The following is an 18428-nucleotide window of genomic DNA, read 5'->3' as shown; positions in this document are numbered from 1 at the left end:
GCCCTCTCCACTGTGTTCGACACCATCTCCCACTTTACCCTCACCTCCAGACTCTACCACATCAGGATCCACAGCAACACCCTTAAATGGATCCATGCTTCATCACAGGCCACACCAAAAGGGTCCGCCTTCCACCCTTCACGCTAGAACCGAAGAACTTAATTTGCAGCATCCCGCAGGGATCTTCCCTCAGTCCCACCCTCTTAAAGGTCTATGTGACACCGTTAGCTGAGCTCGTACACTCCCTTAGACTCAACATCATCTCCTACACCTACGACATGCAACTAATACTCTCCCTCTCCAAAGACCATGCAACCCCCAGAGACAACTTCAGCAATGCCATGGCACACGTCGCCGACGAAAGGATGAGGTCCAACTGCCTGAAACTGAACACCAACAAAACAGAGGTGATCATCTTCGGAAGTGACCTCTCCCCTTGGGAAGACTCCTGGTGGCCATCCACACACAGACAACCTTTGAACGCCCCCCCACGCACACAACCTTGGCATCATGTTTGACAGCAAACTTACCTTCAAACAGCAGATAAAAACAGTGGCCTCCTCCAGCTTCCATACCCTCCGCATGAAACGTAAGATCTTAAAATGGATCCCCATCAAAGCAAGAAAGACGGTCATTCAGGCCATTATCACCAACAGAATAGATTACAGAAATGCCTTCCACGTCAAACTCCCCACCCAGCTCCTTCACAGCCTCCAGACCATTCAGAACGCAGCTGCAAGACTCACCCTAGACATCCCCAGAAGGACCCACATCAGCCCCCACCTCAGCGAGCTAAACTGGCTGCCAGTGCACAAGAGGTGCAAATTCAAGGTCCTCCCCATTGCATAAAAAGCCCTCCACAACATCGGCCCAAGCTAATCAACCATAAATTCTCCCGCCATCAGCCTACCAGGGTGCTTCGCTCCACAACCCTAGCCCTCACACAGGTCCCAAGAATCCGACGCAGCGGAGGTCGCTCCTACCTCGCCACTAAGTCCTGGAACAACCTCCTCACCACAACCTGCGCACATTGCACACCCTCCTCGACTTCCGAAAAAAGCTCAAGACGTGGCTGGTTGATGAGTGCCACCAGCGGACAACAAACCTCCCAGATCGCCTAGAAACCATACCACCCCCCCCCCCCCATGGTGATAAGTCATGCCTTACAAATCCATTGATGAACTGATTGATCCCCATTGACTTCTACTGAAGTAGAAGCAATATGGCTTTAAAAATCTGGATTCTCCTGCCCGAATCAGGTCTATTGGCATGTATGTGCAGTTTATTAGCACGTCACCCGCCTAGTGATGTCTGTGTTGGCTGGATGTGGATTGTGTCAGAGCCTCCCTTGAGGAGGGTGGTTACACTATGACGTGTCCATTGACACTACTCGCATCACTGACTCCGTCACCGCTCAGAGTTAGCCATGGTCCAAGCTACCAAATTCAACAAACAGCTGCAACTGCATTCGCCCCTCTCCCAGGCACCCTTTTAATATAGACTAGTGGGAAGTAGCAGCCGAGCCAAAACCATCTCTCACTCCCCGGAACCATCGAAATCAACATGAGTAATCCGCCAGCAAGTCCGAACCACAGGCACCTGCTAGAAATCGCCAAATACCAGTAGTCGGCTAGGGAAGTGTTTAGACGACCTACAGACACATGTGCGAACGCCACAGCCAAAGAGCACGTGGCAATTCTTTGCACACTTGGATTGGCTCCAGTGCCTGCTCTCCCTCCAATCGTAGCTGATTTTACAAATGACTAGTTTCCCTCTTTCTCTCACTCAAGTAATAGAATATGTTCAGCCGTGGTATTGGCTTTCATGCGACCCGGAAGTTTTGATGTTGCGGTCGAAAATGCTGACTTGAAACAAATAAGGAGCTACGCACATTACGCTGTATTCACGGCGGTCTGTGTAAGTAGCGGACAGGTGGTCACGTAAAGTGTGCTAATGTGCGTTGTTTTATGTTTTTATTATCTTGCTGAATGTGCATAATCTGAAGCTTTAGCAGTGCCATTCCAGTATTGTTAATCGCCGTTCTTTGTGCTCGCATAATTGCCAAGGGGCTGGTACATGTTCAGTATTCTAATGTCCTGGCCAAGAAAAGAAAATCGGAAATTCAGCAGAACCTGGTAACTTTCCCACTCCCGCAATGTAAACCTTATACAACAGATACACTAATACATTTTACAAGTTTTCAGCTTTGTCGCAGCTGTTGCTAAATAGGAAGGCTGAGACAGAATTGCCATGGTTAAAAAGAACACTCGGGATTCTGTATAGCTTGTTATTTGGTTGCCTTCCTGAATCTCAAAATATTAACAAACGCCCTGTGGTGTTCTCCGAGGAATGGGACAAGGCTAGCACCCAGACCGTTTTATTTTGTTCTGTTTTAATGTATTCAGGTAGATTGTACGACTCGTTCAGATCCTAGCCTAAAGAAAAACGCTTTTGGTTGTTACTCTTTAGCATACTTACGTAATCCTCATGTGCCCACACATTTGCATAGGGATAGCTATTTTGTTGTGGTAAAGTCAGTGCAGTACTTTCACATACTGCAGGTTGAGAGGTGGGACCTGGGGTAAACAGTGCTCTGGTGAACCATCAGAATTCCGCATTTATTTGCAGTAAGGCACAGGGCTCCTTCGTCCTACCTTTCACAGTAGACCTGCAGGTAGGAATAAAGGTGAGTGAACAAAAACGGTGTGAGTAGCCGAAAGATACTTATTAAAAGCAACATAGATTTGACCTAAGCATCTGATCTGTGGAATGCCTACAAAGTGCTTTTTGACGTTGCCCAAAAAACTCTTGCAGTCAGATCAGTTGTACAAATTAAAATGCTCTCTAGTCAATGCTTGCTTCTTGGTTGAACATTCAGCGGAAGTCCATGACCTGTTAAATCAAAAACTTGCTGTACTTTACATTCCGGAGTCGTGGCCGACTAAAGCCTCTGCCCCTGGCCTTGTAATTGCTTGCACCGTGGGTTTTGAGAACTTTTCGTCCATATAAATTTGACTGGGAAGTGATGGCTAGCTGTCATCTGTAGAATCCCTTTGAAGCTCTCTACACTCTCTCAATTCTTTCTTAAGTGCGGAGATCCCAGGGGTGTCTGCTACACTTTCTTTCTATATTTCTGGCATTGTTTGGTATAAGCCCTCTGATGGTCATAATTTTGCCGGTTCATTTGCAGACTTCGTTAATACTGATTTATTATTTATTGGTACTGGGTGACTTCAATATTTGGGCAAATGTGCCTACTAATCTTGAACTGCTCTTCTGACCAACTCACTCACCGACTTCTGTCTTTAGCTCCGTATCTACTGACCCCATTCATGACCTCACATTCTCCCAAGCTGGATGATTTTTTTTTTAGTAACACCTCTTTTTTTCACATGGACCGGTTCCTTTTTGCTGTAAATTCCCTGAGGTGGGTCACTGGAGGACTCCTTTTAAGGCAGTTAATAAACGTGCTTTGGTTAGATTGTCTCCTAAACTCTTTTGTAACCCTTCCCGTTTTTCTTCTATATTGAATGACTACCCAAGGACACCAGTAATACAATCACATTTTCTCTGGATGAAATTATTCAATTTTCCACCTGCAGGTCTTATCACCCTAGTTCCCTATCTCCCAGGTATAATATTACTCTTAAGGAAGCCAAACTTCATTTAACAAAACTGGAGAGATTATGGCACAAGGATGATTCGCTCTCCAAGAAAACCTCTTTCCACGTTGTACAAACGGTGCAGGCCAAGTATTTTGGTGATAAAGTGGATTACTAATGCAATGCTGCACATGAGATTTTTTGTTCTGCACATTAATTGTCTATACCCGTTCGGATAGCCTCAACACCTGTCTCATCACAAGAGCTTTGCAATAAACTTTCGGATTTTTTTTGCCAACAAAATCATAACTATTTTTAAATTCTTTATCTCAGTCTTTAGACAACTCTTGTTTGGATGCATCCTCTATGGAAGCAGGCAGCAAGCCTTCCTTCACAGGATTTGAACTACTCATCCCTGTTGAGTCCAATGAGGAATTTTCTGCTTCTGTCTCAACTGGGATTTCTCTTGACCCCTGCCCTCCTTGCATTTTAAGACTTGATAGCCCTTTTGTTGCTGAGCCACTTTAAACTAGTTGTAACAAATTTCTTACTACTGTCTCAGTTCCTCAAGCCTGGAAAAATGCTTTAGTTGTTCTGATACTTAAGAAACCTACAGCAGACCCTGCCATTTTAGGCAATTTTCGTCTGACTTCTTTGTTACCCATTCCCATCAACATTTTGGAAAGAGACATTATTAAGCAACTATCTTCCTTTCTCGAAATTCATTATATTCTGGGTGCTGCCCAATCTGGTTTTAGGGCTTCCCACAGCACTTAGACTGATTTAGTCTCTGTGATTGATGAGCTACGATTGCTGGCTGATCAGGACAATTCCTCTGCTTGATGCGGCTTCTGTGTTTGATAAGGTTTCACAAGCCACACTGATTAAGCGTATACAGGAGGCTGGCATTATAGGTGTTGCCCTCTGGTATATTAAGTCTTACTTGTCCTGGTGTGCCCAGCTGGTCTTATTTGCTCCTTATATGTCTGTTTTTAAAACTATAGTGCATTTAGTTCCTTAAGGTTCCTTCCTTAGTCTGATTCGTTTTAACCTATCTCTGTCCTTTGGTAGAATTGAGTCATCTGGCAAGTTTGTCTGATGAGTTATGGCGGCGATATTCTAATTCGTGTTTCATTTGACTTTTACGTCCAGAATTGAGACACCAGTTTTCGTGACTGTATGTGGTTGATTGGAAGATGAACAAGCATCTGGAATTAATTACATATAAAACTGAGATTATTCTCAAGGAAGAATAGACCTAAAACGCTTCCAGCCTGCCCATTTTGACCTTCGACCAGCAACTGTTGTCACGGTATGAAGCCGTGTGTTTGTTTTTGCTAATGAGCTTTGTCTGGCACCACAGGAACCCCTTCTTCCTCCTGCTGTTTCTCATTGAAAGTGCTGCTTACTGTTCCATTTTCTTTGCTCTGTTCTTTAGTAATTTAGTCCACAATCTTAATACAGTTGGATGATTGTAGCTCTCTCGTTTTGGGCTCACCCGCATACCTTCTTCAGATACTTAAAGCATCCAGTATTCCGCTACTCAGTTAGTGCTGTGCACTTCTGTAAAGGCTGTATCACCTTTCCCTATATCTTTACACTTGCACCCAGGATTCGTTTTAAGGCTTTGTATATCACTTTTAAAGCAGCGCATCATTTGGGCCCTGATTATTTAAGGCTTAAAGTTGCTTGTTACTTTTCCAACGGCAGCTGATATATGTAAATGAACACTTGCAATCGGTTCCATTGTTCCCTCACTCTCATTCAGACGGATGATCGTTTACTGTTCTGACCACTTAGCACTGGAATCTGCTTCCTGCTCAGATGTGGTCCTAAGATGAGCTACTTCTTTGTAGAAACGCTTTAAAGACCTGACCATTGTATAATCTCTGCTCTTCCTTTCCGTAGTTCATGTCCTTTAGTGCCGGGAGACTTTTCAAGTATTTGTGTGCTCTATTAATCACTAAATCAAATCATATCATGACTGAGGTATGGTCTTACTCAAAATGTATTACAAATGTTAAGTTTGAATTTTAAATGTACAATTAACATTAAGCAGAGACTATAAGCAAATCTGCTGTGTCATTGTAACGAGGGTTAAAAAAGGATTAATTTACACCTGTGTCAGATGTGACTGGTGTTCTATTTCCTGATCTACACATCACGCCGATGACATCAGTGCAGTCTTAACTCATCATTTAGAGTTTGTGTTGCAGTATATGTTGGAAAGTGGAGGCACTAGGATTTTAATCTCTGGTAGATGTATTTGGCCTTCTTGTATAATAGGGTATGTATGGCTTGACAGTGGCTCAGTTTAGGAGTCAAGACCCAGTCTTTTGTTTTACCACCCACTGCTCTAAGTTAAAATGGGGAAAGCCCTTCAGGTCGCACATATCAAAGCACAAGGGATGATTTTAACGGACGCATGGTTAGTGATTTTTAGGGCTGGAGGTGGAGGCAAGTGCCGGCCCACATGACAATTTTATATGGTGATCTATGTGTTTTGGAGAATCAATCAAAGTACTGAAATGTCACACAAACTTAGCATAATATTCTATCAAGCCCCAAAACGTAATTGAGTTTTATTCCTTGGCATGCGGAATTTCTAGTTCAAGTCAAATCTGTTTTCGTACTTGCATCTGCCTCTGAAACGTTATGAACTAGGTACTCCATTTGTAATTAAATAGTGTTAGACTTTTTATCCTTGTCGTGGTCTCCCTTAATCTTTTGCCTCTGTTTCCCAGGTTGTTGATGTGTGCTGGTCTCTGTTTTTGCTGTTTTTATTACTCTGGGCACTTTACCACTGCTAACCAGTGCTAAAGTGCAAGTGTATGTAATTGGTTCATCCATGATTGGCATATTTGATTTACTAGTAAGTACCTAGTACAGTGCACTAGAGGTGCCCAGGGCCTATAAATCAAATGCTACTAGTGGGCCTTCAGCACTGGTTGTGCCACTCGCATTAATAGCTCTGTTAACATGGCTCAGACCTGCCACTGCAGTGCCTGTGTGTGCAGTTTAAACTGTAAATTCGACTTGTCAAGTGTACCCACTAGCCAGGCCTAAACCTTCCCTTTTCTTACATGTAAGACACACCTCAAGGGCAGGGTGCAGTGTATGGTTAAGGTAGGACATATAATAATGTGTTTTATATGTCCTGACAGTGAAATATTGCTAAATACGTTTTTCACTGTTGCAAGGCATGTCCCTCTCATAGGTTAACGTGGGGGCTACCTTTAAATCTGATTAAAGTGTAGATTCCCTTTGGGAGCGGATGGACATGTGTAGTTGGGGTCTCTGAGCTCACAATTTAAAAATACATCTTTTTAGTAAAGTTGATTTTAAGATTGTCTGTTTGAAAATGCCACTTTTAGAAAGTGAGCATTTTCTTGCTTAAACCATTTCTGTGACCCTGCCTGTTTGTGGATTCCCTGTCTGGGTCAGTTTGACAGTTGGGCTGGTTGCATCTCTCTCTCTAGACAGTGACACAAAGGGAGCTGGGGTGTAGCCTGCATATCCTGATGAGCCATCTGTACTAGGAGGGAGGGGAGGAGTAGTCACTCACACCTGAAAGGGCTGTGCCTGCCCTCACACCATGCAGTCTCCAACACCCTGGTGTGTGTGTTTGGGGCCTGACCTGGGCAAGGCAGGATTTCGCAAACACGAGAGACTTTACTTTGAAGTAGGCCTACTTCAAAGGGCAAAAAGGGCACCCAAAACCACAGACTTTAGAACACTTCTAGAGGAACCTCTGCCTGGAGAAGAGCTGAGGAAGAAGAGCTGCCCTGCCTGTGACTGTGCTTTGTGGAGCTGTCCTGCAGTTGCTGCTTCTGCCTGTGCTAGAGGACAAAGACTGGACTTTTGTTGCCTTCCTTCTTATGAAGATCTCCAATGGCTTCATTAAAAGCTTGTCTCCTGTTGTTTGAAGTCTCAGGGACAGCAAAGACTTCTCTCTGCCAGCACCCGGAGCCTCTGGAGAAACTCCTACTCTGCCAAGTGGTGCCCATCCAGTTCCTAGGGCCCTGAGAAGAGAAGCTGGCAGCCCAAGAGTGAGAAATCCACGCACAGACCGCTGTGCGGGAAAAGATCAACACGACTCCGATCTGCGGCTGAAAAATCGACGCGCTGCCAACTTCACGGCTGAAAATCGATTGCTGGTGAGGTCGCAACCCGCGCTGCGTGGTTTTCGGGCCATCGTGCGCCTGAATTTCTGACACAAACACCGCTGGGCGTGTAAAAATGACACAAGGCCTGCCAGGACCCGAGAGTGCTGACTGAATCGCTGCATCGCTCTCCTGCGGAAAGAAGAAATTACGCACATGTCCCCGACTAAAGGAGAAACAACGTATGACTCGCCCGTGCAAGGTTATTTTTGACTCACCCAAGGTACATTTTCACGCTAACAGCGTTAGCGTTGTGTTTAAAATTACATGAAGACTCTTTTTGAATTCTTAGTGATGACTTGTGTATTGTGGATTTTTGTCGTTATGGTCTTGTTTTGTTTAGATAAATATTTTATATTTTTCTAAACCTGTGTTGTCATTTTGTAGTGTTTTCATTAACCTCTTAGCTGCTGGGCCTCCTCCCTCCTCCCCCCAGTGCTGAGCCCTTTTTTGGCTATTTGAGGGTAGTTCGCGCTTAGGCCTTCATAACTTTTTGTCCACATAAGCTATCCATGCCTAATTTGCGTCCTTTTTTTCCAACATCCTAGGGATTCTAAAGGTACCCAGAGTTTCTGGGTTCCCCTGGAGGAGACCAAGAAATTAGCCAAAATACACATACATTTTTGTTTTAAAAAAAAAAAATGGGAAAAAGGGCTGCCAAAGAAGGCTTGTGTTTTTTTTTTTTCCCTGAAAATGGAATCAACAAAAGGTTTGTGGTGCTAAAATCACCATCTTCCCAGATTTCAGGAACAGGCAGACTTGAATCAGAAAACCAAATTTTTCAACACAATTTTGGCATTTTACTGGGACATACCCCATTTTTACTATTTTTGGTGCTTTCTGCCTCCTTCCAGTTAGTGACAGGAATGAGTGTGAAACCAATACTAAGCATTTCTGAAAAGTAGACAAAATTCTGAATTCAGCACGGGGTCATTTGTGTAGATCCCACAAGGTTTTCCTACAGAAAATAACAGCTGAAAAAAAAAAAATATTGAAATTGAGCTAAAAAAAAAAAAACAGCCATTTTTCTCAGCGTTTTACCCTGTAACTTTTTCCTGCAATCTCAGATTTTTTAAAGCAATATACTTGTGCTGGACTCTTCTGGTTGCAGGGATATATATGGCTTTTAGGTTAAGCAAGATCCCTAGGTACCCAGAGCCGATAAATGAGATGCACCTTGCAATGGGTTTTCATTCTATACCGGGTATACAGCAATTGATTTGTTGAAATATAAAGAGTGAAAAATAGGTATCAAGAAAACCTTTGTATTTCCAAAAAGGGCACAAGATAAGTTGTTGAGGAGCAGTGGTTATTTGCCCATCTCTGAATTCCGGGGTGCCCATACTAGCATGTGAATTACAGGCTATTTCTCAAATAGACGTCTTTTTTACACACTGTCTTACATTTGGAAGGATAAAATGTAGAGAAAGACAAGGGGCAATAACACTTGTTGTGCTATTCTGTGTTCCCCCAAGTCTCCCAATAAAAATGGTACCTCACTTGCGTGGTAGGCCTAATGCACGCGACAGGAAAGGCAACATGGACACATTCCCTTTTTTACCATGAAATCTGACGTGTTTTTTTGCAAAGTGCCTAGCTGTAGATTTTGGCCTCTAGCTCAGCCGGCACCTAGGGAAACCTACAAAACCTGCACATTTTTTAAAACTAGACACCTAGGGGAATCCAGGATGGGTTTACTTGTGGGGCTCTGATCGGGTTCTGTTACCCAGAATCCTTTGCAAACCTCAAAATGTGGTAAAAAAACACTTTTTCCTCACATTTGGGTGACAGAAAGTTCTGGAATCTGAGAGGAGTCACAAATGTCCTTCCACCCAGCATTCCCCCAAGTCTCCCGATTAAAAATGGTACCTCACTTATGTGGGTAGGCCTAGTGCCCGCGACAGGAATAGATCACACAGCGGTCAATGTTGGTACTTACATGAGGCAACTGTTGACCCTGGGGTGATCCATTCCTTACGCAGGCACTAGGTATAGGCACTCAAGTGGGGTAGTGTTTTTATCAGGACAGGTGAGGAATCACTGGATGGTAGGAATTCTGTGGATCGCAGCATATTCCCCTAGTTTGTGTGACCGAAATGCAAGAAAAATAGAGTTTTTATTCAACATTTCAGCTTTGCAGGGTATTCTGGGTAAGAAAACTTTGGGGAATCCACACAAGTCACACCTCTGTGGACTCCCCCGGATGTCTAGTTTCCAGAAATGTTTGGGTTTAGTATGTTTCCCTATATAGCCGCCGAACCCAGGACAAAAACACAGCTGCCTGCCTTACAAAACCAGGTTTTTGTGATAGATAATTTTGATGTCTCCACAATACAATTTGGGCAATGGAATTTGGGGCTTAACTAAATTGGGGAGCTCCCAAGAGAGCACCCTCTCTGTGCTTGCCCCCGCATTCACCTGCTCTCTGGGTTGGGCTAACCCACTATTGCCCTGTTGCACAGACCGCTTGAGAAGGATCAACAGGACTACCCTCACCACCTCCCTCACAATTTACTGGAAGGAGTTATCCAATGGGACTCCGCTAACTGAAAAATCACTCCCAGAGTCTGCGCCATTGTCCTATCCCTCTGATGCTGTCTCAGTATCTGCTGTCTCAGTCTCTGATCCTATGTCAGAGCTGTCCTCTATAACCAGAGTGACGTCAGCAGCAGTCCTCCATCAAGATGCCATCTCTGCTATTGGCTAAACTGTTGCTCTAAAACACTAGCCTACATAGACAGTCACAAAATTGCTGGGGGGGGGGGGGGGGGTGTGTGTGTGTGTGTGTGTGTGTGTGTGTGTGAGAGAGAGAGCGAGAGAGAGAGAGAGATACGTGCAACAGTAGAGGCCACCTTACCTGCGCTTCTTCCCTCAATCAGCATGTTCTTTCAAAACACTGAAACACCTTGTCACATACCATTCGTCACAGTCTTTAGCACCTCCTGCGCCCAGTCCAACAATCATTATTGGTGCTCCCACTCCCATGTCCTCCTCCTCGGATTCCCTCATTACCACCCAGCAAACAGGCTCTTCATCTCTCCATAGCCACCCCCCCCCCCCCACCCTGCACATACATTTCCATTTGTATTATAGCGTGGCTGACTTTACTAACGTACTCAGCTATTTACTTAAAATACAGATTTGCTCTTTGCAGTAGTCATATAAACCTTCACCGCTTCTTTATGCCACTAAAACTGCCACTAGACAAAAGTCTGATCCTTTTGTAGCAGAAACATAATCACAAGACTTACTTGACTTCTCTATTGCTGCCTAAAAGCTACAGTTGAGATGCGTCAGTTGAAGTATGTGCACTGCTTTGAAGACGCAAGCTGCAACTGCATGACAACAGGTGGCAAAAAAAATAATATATATATATATATATATATATATATATATATATGTGTGTGTGTGGGGGGGGGGTCTGGTTTTCCTGGGGGCCGATTGCAGCCCCCAGGGAAACCACACATGCACTGACAAAAGTGATAGATAGATAGATATAGATATATATATCTATATATATATATCTGTATTTTTTTTTTGGTGGTAGTTGAAGGGTTTCCTTGGGGCCAAAATGGCCCCCAAGGAAACCCTACAACTACAAAAAAATAATTGCCCCCTGTGGGCGACCCCCTGTCAATTTCGTTAAATTTTTTTTTTAATTACTTGTTTTTTTTTTTAAATTAGTCCTTGGTGGTGGCGCAATCGCCCCCCCCCCCCTAGGGGGCCCCAACATCAAAATTGAAAAATATGGCCCCATAGGGGGTCGCCCTGCCTACGGACGACCCCCTGTCAATGTCCTTATTTAGAAAAAAAAAAAATATTAGCCCCTGGGGGTGGCGCGATAACGCCATCCCCAGGGGGCCACAACATTAAATTCTAAAAATATGGCCCCCGGGGGGGGGGGGCGTTTTTCTAAGGGTGGCCCCCCCCCCCCCCCCCAAGTGAAATCCCTGGCATCTAGGGCGCGGCCAGGAAACGCGTTCAGGAAGGCCTCGTATGAAAGGGGAGAGTCTCCCTTTTCATGCGAGGCCTTCCCGAACGTGGGGAAGGCCGTTTGGGGCCGTTTTCCCCCATCGGCCGCTTCCTGCTCCGATGGGGAAAACAACAGTGTAACAACGACGCGCTGATGTCTCAAAGAGGCGGGTGGGAGGAGACACGGAAGCTCTTCTGTGTCTCCCAGGGATAAAAAAAAATAAAAAATCATCGGGTGCGATTTTTCAAACCCCCTCCCCGGTGTCGGCCACTGGTCGTGACCCGCACTAAAGGGGTTAAGTTATTGTGTGTGTTGGTACAAATATTTTACACCTAGCACTCTGAAGTTATGCCACAAATATTTTGCACCTAGCACTCTGAAGTTATGCATGCTGCTCGTGCCAAGCTGCCAAGGAGGTGAGGGGGGGTTAGCTGAGGGAGATTCTCTTTTACCCTGACTAGAGTGAGGGTCCTTGCTTGGACAGGGGGTAACCTGACTGCCAACCAAAGACCCCATTTCTAACAAATGTTTATACATTAAAAATGTTCCAGTCTACACAAAACAAGAATTGTAATCACTTAAATGAGCAAACCTTTGGCAGCAGAAACTTAAAAAAAAATATTAATCACAGGTTTGATCAGAACTTTATACCACAAAAGACAGTTAGAAACTGCAGTATAATTTGATATTGACCATCTGCATACATTTAGCGATTCAACTTGGCAGCTGCCAGACAATATATTTAAAGCAAACAGTTAAAGGTGCGTAATTTGAGGGGTGTGGGCAAGCAAGATGGCCGGCGGGACGCGCTCCTAGTGAGCTTCCACCACCCCGCCTTGATCCTGCCTTAATCCTAGGGTGCCTGGGATGATTGGCGCCCCACATCAACGCGGGATGGCGCCCTGATCTTGTCGGTGCAGGGCAGCCCCATTTTGGAGCTCTGACTCACGTCATTCAGGACCGTGCCATCACACCTCCCCGGGGCTGCGTAGAGCGCGGCTGATCGGCGCTGTGAGGAGGCAGCTGCCTCCTTCGCTTCCTCTACACTTTGCTGTTTGGGGGGGGGTTGCTCCCCTGGGAGAAGTTACGGGTCTGCCGGACCCTGGCAGTGTGCGGCCTTCATCCCCTGGCTTGGCACGGTGTTGGACTCGTGGCACCGTGCTGGGCCCCAGAGCGGAAAACAGAGCAGCGCTGTGGCCTGCTGTTGGAGGGTCTGGGCTGGGCTGGAAGTCGGCCCTTGGAGACCGACAAACAAGGGGATGGGCAGAGGACTGGCTGGGAGCAGGCTGTGAGGCGTGGCCAAAAAGTGGCCGAACGGACAAAGGTATGGCCTGGTGGGGGAAGGCAGCGGATCCCCACGTGGATATCCGGTTTACTGGTGCTTGGCCTGGGGCCTGGCTGTGGGCCCTTTGGGTTCCGAGGCGCTAGGCTTGTAGTGAGGAGCCTTCTTGGGGCGCCCGGATCCCCTGCGTCAGGAGCTGCCTGTTGGGTGACGGTGTACGGCTGCGCCCTGTGGCTGAAGATGTAGCGGAGCCCGGTGTCTGGTCTTGTGGTGCTGTGACCTCCAGGTATTTACCCCCTTCACCAGGTCAATTGAGATGGTGGCATTGCTTGGTTTCTGGCCGGTTGCGAGATGGGGCAACACCGGCAGACGGTGGCATCGCAGGGGAACACCATGGAACAATACACCACACCGGCACCCCTGTGACAGCGCCAGACTCGATTAGGGGAGCCCGGGGATGTCTTGGGCACGCCTACGACCGCCGAAGAGCCTTCGTGAGCTGAGATTCTCGTGGCTATACAGGGTCCAGGGTGGCCCTTGAAGGGAAGATAGAAACAGTGGCATTTGAGGTCAGTCTCCTTCGGGCGGACCTCCGGAAGGTCTCTGACAAGGTGGCGGAGAACTCTATGTTGAAGCTGCAGACAGAGGTGGGGACCCTGCCTGAACAGATGGTGCAGGTCAGTTCCCCAGTCTGCAGGCTGGAGGACACGGAGGACAAATCCCGATGGAAGAACGTCTGTCTGCTTGGGTCCAGGGTGTTTGTGGTGGAGCGCGCCCACAGGGCTCTGGTGGTGCCCCACCCCCCCCAGCCTGGTGCACTGCCGAGGGCTATCATTGCCCTTCTCTTGAATTATAAAGACAGAGACTGCGTCCTGCGGGCTGCCCGTGAATCTGATAGGGCGGTCTTCGAGAACTGTAAAATTTCCATTTATCCTGATTACACAAACAAGGTTCAGAGCTCCAGAAAGGGATTCCTGGGGGTGAAAGCGAAGCTCCGTACCATGAACATCATATGTATGCTGCTGTATCCGGCAGGCCTAAAGGTGCTCTCCGGAGGCAAGTTCCACTTTTTTGAACGTCCGGAGAAGGTCTGGAGATGTGGGACAAAGTCAGTCCTGGCAGACTGGGGACGACTGGTTTGGTGGCTCATCCGGCTTCCGTGGTGGATTGCCCAGACTGGAGGACTTCTGGAGACAGTCAAATGGAGGGTACCGCGGCACGGGTAGTTGCCACTGCTACTGATCATAGAATTGAGATACAACAGGATGGTGCAATGGCGGTGGTGACTCCTGGATCGGCAGATGGATCGGATGGGGAGCTGGAACAGGGTGCGGAGAGGATCCCTGCGCATGTGTAACTTTGTTGTTTGTATCTGGAGTCTTCTGTCTCGCCTTCTTTTTGGGGGACTTGTGTCTGAGTGAGAGGCTCTTGTCTTTTATGTTGGGGTGAATCCAGATGACGATTAGGTATTTCATGGGGCTCTATTTGAATTTAGACTTGTATTGTACTGGGGGGGGGGGTTAATGAGATCACTGAGTTATGTTGGGGTTGGCATTCAGGCTCAATTATATTGAATCTGGGGTGGCGGGTGGTTACTCCACGGTTGTGGTAGGACTTCGTAACTGGGAAATTGGGGATTAGGCTGTTGTCCTGGCAGCACCTATAACATGGATCTACAGAATGGCTTGATGTTTTTGTTTTACTGTTTATCCGTGGTGGGTGATGGGGATTGGGTTTCTTGGTTGGTAAGGTTTATCAATGTTTGAAGTTCATGAAAGCAGTGCATACATGTATGCGAGAGGGGAACTGGGGATTCGCCTTGTCTTCTCTCCTTTGGAGGTAGGTGAGGGGTGGAGGATTAGATGGACGGATGGTAGCTAGGCTTTAGTATGGGCAGACAGATTAATGTGCTGACATGGAATGTCAGGGGGTTGAAGAGGTACACCGCATGTTACAAGGTGCACTCCTTTCTGAGGAGGCATAAGGTTCATATAGCCTGTCTTCAGGAAACTCACATGACTGAGGAAGAAACACAAAAACTATCCAAGAAATGGCGGGGGTCAGATGTTCTCCTCCTCCTTCTCTTACGCAAGGGGGTGTGACAATATGGGTGGCCCCAGGGATCCCATTTACCCACGTTTATAGTGAAGTGGTTGTGGAGGGTAGATATGTTCTGGTACAGGTCACCTTGGATGGGTCACCTATCAACACCTATGCGCCCAATACAGATGATCACTCCTTCTATGCTAGCATACCTGAGATATTGGGGGATGGGGTGGACGCGTCCATTGTATGGGCCGGTGATTACAATTCCATTTTGGATGGTGAAAAGGATCGTCGCCTGCCCAAGATGGGGACTAAACCTTTGATGGTGAGATCCCTTGCGGAAGTGATGAGCGACTTAGGTTTGTGGGATGGATGGAGGGAACTACATCCCAAGGGTAGGGAGTTCATCTGTCTTTCTAAGACACACAACATGTACAGTCGGCTAGATCGGTTTCTTCTAGGTGGACTGAGCTGCTCACAGGTTCTAGATATCAAGCACCTGGGTAGGTTATTATCTGATCGTGCACCGGTGTTGATGCAGCTGCAGTGGGGAGCCGATAATACTGAGTTAGCACGTAATTGGTGTATGTCTGTTGATTTTCTGACTGATGCAGGGTGTAGGGACAAGATAGCGGTTGTTTACATGGACTTGATTTGGAACTCTACGAATTCCAGGAGCACGAAATGGGAGGCCTTGAAGGCCGTAGTGAGGAGGGTCTGCATAGGCACTGCTTGTGGGGTACGCAAACAAATGGAACAAGAACTCACTAGTTTGGAGGATAAATTGGCGGTTCTGCAACATCAGACACCGACCACAAGAGCGGTTGAGAGGGAGCAAGTCCGGTTGTATAAGTCAGTTAACAGCTGCTGGGACACGCTAAGTAGGGTAACATAAAGGTAGTGCTTGCAGAGTGAAGGGGATAAATCTGGGGAATTATTGGCATGGATACTAAAACGGGAAGTGGAGGCGCCCCCTATCGTGCATATAAGAAATGCCAAGAGTGACACGGTTACCAATCGCATGGACATCCTTCAGGTGTTGGTGGAACATCTGCAGAGAGTATAAAAGGCTGGTGCTCCAGTCCCAGAAAACAAGTTAGGGGAGTTTCTGCGGCGTATGCGGCTCCCTCAGTTGGAACCGGAGTGTAGGGATGCACTAGAGGTTGCAATAACTGTGGAGGAAGTGAATGAGGTGGTGGAGGCACTGCCGAAATCTAGGGGGGGAGGGGGGTGACGGGTTCCCGGTCGAGATATACCAGACATTCTCCCACCTCCTGCGAGAGAGGTTGCTGGCGGTGTTTGAGGAGGCCTGGCTGCGAGGCACGTTGCTGGAAACGATCCGCTAAGGCGTTGTGTACTTGATGCTCAAGCCTGGAGGGGATCCTGGTGATCCTTCCTCCTATCGCCCGCTTACTATGCTGAACAGCGATGTAAAGATCCTGTGCCAGGTATTGGCTACACGGCTTCATGGGGTAATCCGGAGCTTGGTGCATGATGATCAATGTAGTTTTATCCCTGGTCGTAGCACGACCTACAACTTGCGTCACGTGGCACATGTATTGCATGAAACCAAGGATGAAGAGGACGAACTGGTGCTAGTGTCATTGGATCTGGAGAAGGCCTTTGACATGGTGGAGTGGGGCTATCTTCTGTAAGTACTACAGGGCATGGGGTTTGGCTCACACTTTCGAGCATGGGTGAGACTGTTGTATACTGCGCCCTCCACACGTGTACGGGTGGGAGGAGAGCTCTTGGAAACCTGGGAGATTGCCAAGGAAACCAGGCAGGGTTGCCCACTTTCGCTGCTACTTTTTGCATTGGCTGTGGAGCCGCTGGCGATCTGGCTCCAACAGGAGCTGGAGCCTTGGGGCATCCGGGTGGGGCTGACTACCCACATTGTTTCCTTATATGCAGATAATGTGTTGGTGTATCTCCGGAAGCCTAGTGTTTTGGTGCCTCTGTTGCTGCGGTTGTTGAAAGCATTCGGAGTTGTCTGTCTCCAGGTGAACAGAAACAAGTCACTTCTATTGCCTTTGAAATCACTGTGTGGTGTGTCTCAGGAGGATCTACAGAGTGTGGGGCTCAGGTGGGAGATTGAGAGCTTCCGGTAGCTGGATATCTGGGTCACTCACACTATGGCAGCGCACGAAAAATATAGCGTAGAATGAGTGGTTACCGGTCTGGAACGCTCGGTTTCGTTCTGGAACAGATTACCTCTTTCAGTGATGGGGAGGGCGGCGGTGGCTAAAATGTTGTTCCTGCCACGGTGTCTTTACCTGGTTCACAACTCTGTTTCCAATATCTGTTTGGCTCTTTAGCCAGCTAGATAGCTTACTGATTTCATTGGTGTGGACTGGGTGGCGCAGTAGGGTGGCATTGTCTGTGCTGCAGAGCGATATGGAAGAGGGAGGGCTGGCGATTCCCAATATTGGACATTATTATGCATCTACAACATGCTGCTAAGTGGATGACTGAGTCGGACAATTGGGAGAAGAGATAGTTTGCAGGAATGCTGGGTGGGAGGATGTTGGCGCATCTATTGATGTCGGGTGGGCGATCGGAATCTGCCGTCCCCTATTTGGTCAGAACCACTGCTGGGACCTGGGAGCAGGCTGTTAAGAATGTGTTACGACAGGCCCTGTTTGATAGAGAACTAAGGATTTGGGACTTAGCACCCTTCAGGGACATGGACAACCTAATGTCCATGGGGGGTTGGAGGCTTAGAGGATGTGATTTGTCAGGAGATTTATATCCCAATGGTGAGTTTATCTCCTTCACTGATGCCCAGGACACGTTCGGTCTGGGCCCCGGTCAGTTCTTGATTATGCCAAATTGGAGTGTGGCTCGCAAGATCTGGTGTTGTTTTCCCGTGGCTCCTCAGGCATCTGCGGTGTTGAGTGGACTGATTAATTAGGGTGAGGGGACTCTTTGATCACTCAGTTCTGTAAAGCCCTTCGGGATGATCAGCCGGGCGAGATAAGTGTAGCGCGTAGGGCTTGGGAGCGTGAACTAGGAGACCACATAGAGGACTCTGACTGGGCAATATCATTGGTGCGCATGGTGTCATGTAACAATAGGTTTAAACTGTTGCACTTTAATTTTGTGCATAGGACATACCTCACACTTAGTCGTCTCAATAAGATTGATCCTGGACGAGGGGCCGGGTGCCCCAGATGTGGTGCTTTCAATGCCTCCTTCCTACAGTTAGCTTGGTCCTTCTGGGTGGTGCACAGTATTTGGCGGGAGGTGGTTGAGAGAGTAGAGGAGGTTACGGGAGTGGGGCTGGTAGCAACACCATTGACATGCCTTTTAGGTGTAGTGTGGACACCCCAGGGTAGGAGTGTCTCATATAAGCTCACACA

General features: G+C 47.2%; 1 protein-coding gene across 2 annotated transcripts in view; it reads left to right on the top strand.

Annotated features, from left to right (window-relative positions):
• Positions 1 to 1810: 1810 nt before the first annotated feature.
• The window catches only part of POLG (DNA polymerase gamma, catalytic subunit), a 795283-nt gene continuing 778665 nt past the window's right edge, over positions 1811 to 18428 (top strand). Inside the window, exon 1 of one of the 2 annotated variants that reach the window (XM_069222697.1) lies at positions 1811 to 1917. The gene's annotated coding sequence lies outside the window, so the exon portion shown is untranslated. Of the gene's footprint in view, positions 1956 to 18428 lie in introns of both variants that reach the window. The other variant, XM_069222698.1, reaches the window with a different exon arrangement.

The sequence above is a fragment of the Pleurodeles waltl genome, chromosome 3_1 (genome assembly GCF_031143425.1).
Source record: "Pleurodeles waltl isolate 20211129_DDA chromosome 3_1, aPleWal1.hap1.20221129, whole genome shotgun sequence".
Classification (NCBI taxonomy): domain Eukaryota; kingdom Metazoa; phylum Chordata; class Amphibia; order Caudata; family Salamandridae; genus Pleurodeles; species Pleurodeles waltl.
The sequence above is the reverse complement of the archived record's forward strand: the minus strand, read 5'-3'. Positions and strand labels throughout refer to the sequence as shown.